We start from the raw sequence: 2,094 nt of genomic DNA, 5'->3' as shown, positions 1-2,094 counted from the left end.
AACAGCATTCTGGTCATTCTGGTCTTTCATTCTGGTCTTTCTGCATTGGACGGTTATCTTAAATAAGCCATCTGTAAATGATATGAATAATGTTTTTTGTAAATACTAGGAATCAAAAATTAAGAGAATCGTGTTTCTAATAAGTCACATAAGCATGCTTTGCCTTGCATGCAGTACAACTCACCTTGTATTACAGTATGACCCGTTTGAGTTTCCACTGGGAAAGCTAAAGAGTAAAAAAGAAAAGAAAAAAGGTTAACATCTGGCACTCACAAATCTATTACGACAGTCACACAGAAAATGTACAACTATGGGTTTGTGTATGTGTCTGTGATTATGTGTGTGTGTGTACGTGTGTTAAGAGTAAGCTGTGTATGTGTGTACATGTGTGTGTGTGGGGGGGGTTAAGAGTCTGTGATTGTGTGTGTGTGTGTGTGTGTGTGTGTGTGTGTGTGTGTGTGTGTGTGTGTGTGTGTGTGTGTGAGAGTGAGTGAGTGAGGAGTAGCTAACAGCAAGTGAAGTAGCTAGCAGCAGCCTCGACGTAACTTTCTAAATGTCAACGGTTAGTTAGCGTACTGGTAGCTAGGTCTATTGCGACAAAAAAACAACAATGATATATTCCTGTTAGTTTATGTAACATTAATTATAAATTATATATATGATTTACCATGATATTACCATTCTACTTCACTATTCTAAAAACATTACACCAAAGCAATGTCAGGACTATAGGGCATAGCAGTGGTGGCCATTTTGTGGTGGGAAGGGGAGAGGGGGAAGGGGGGAAGGGGAGAAGGGGGGTAGGGGAGAAGTCCCGTGAAGAAGAAAAAACCCCGCGGAATCTCCTCGACGAAAGACTTGGCGCGTTCTTGTTTAAACTCCACGATTTGAAAACAAACCGTCTGTTCAGCAACAAACCGAGAGAAATGTGACGTTTTAAATCGAAGACAAACGGTAGCTTGGTGAAGCCTACCTCTGGTCTAACCCCAGCAGAGACACAGAGAGAGCCAACCAGCCAGAGGCTTTTAAACTGCTGAATGCGATTATCTGCGATTGTCTGTCGATTCAGTCTATTTTTGGACTTTAAAAAATCGCAAGCTTGTACATTAGCTTGTCTTTAACCGACCGTTTCCGTAGTTTAAACCCACCCATGGATAGCTGTCGTCATTACTCCCCCCACTCTGTTTCTCTCTCACTCACACACACACACACACACACACACACACACACACGTCATGGAGTTTCATATTGATCAAATGTATTCTTGTACCATTTCTCACCAAGTAAAAATGTATCGCCTTGTCTGTAATGTACGGATGTAGTGAATATAATGTGCCATCTTACCGTGGGTTTTTCTAAGCTTCCGTTGATGAAAAAATAGGTATCTTGTCTCTCCTTGAATGTAGCAAGTACGGTAGTTAGCCGCCAGCGGTTTTAAATCCCAACACCGGTGGGTTGTACGTCATCACACGAACTTCCGTTTTCTCAGTGACCAATCAGAGGCCACATCAGCCTCTATATGACGGTAGAATAATTGCAACAGCGCCACCTGCTGTATTGGAATAATAGCGCAAACAATCGTGGAAGATCTCTGACGAACTAATTAGATTAGATTCACTTTTATTCAACTATATACAACAAAATGCAGTTTAGTATTCAACCAGAAGTGCAGTACTGATATTACATGCATGTTTCATTTACATTTTCGCAACTACACGTTCGCTCATATGTGGGACGTACCGGACGAACGGCTATATTCAGTCGAAATAACGGCCAGACGGACGGACCTTATTTCGCTGTAAAAAAGACGTCCACAGACGTCTGGTGCGCACTGGGATCTATCTATCTCGCTACAGGTGTCATATAACCATAACCCATATCCTGTCATATAAAAGTACCTTATTGAATCTCCAGGTAATGTATTTCTGACATCCATCACTTTTGCTGTCGTTAAGATACTTTATTTTTCTGTTTTGGTAGTCTGTCCAATGTGACACCTCCTCCACCAGCCCTAGTTTTGGATCTAGCTTGCTGTTCATTATTTTCATGATAAAACGTCATAACATCTACATATACACCATACAGGATAAATAC

Source organism: Nansenia antarctica, assembly GCF_963989245.1.
Source record: "Nansenia antarctica genome assembly, chromosome: 11".
NCBI classification, from domain to species: Eukaryota; Metazoa; Chordata; class Actinopteri; order Argentiniformes; family Microstomatidae; genus Nansenia; species Nansenia antarctica.
Note: the sequence above shows the minus strand (reverse complement) of the source record.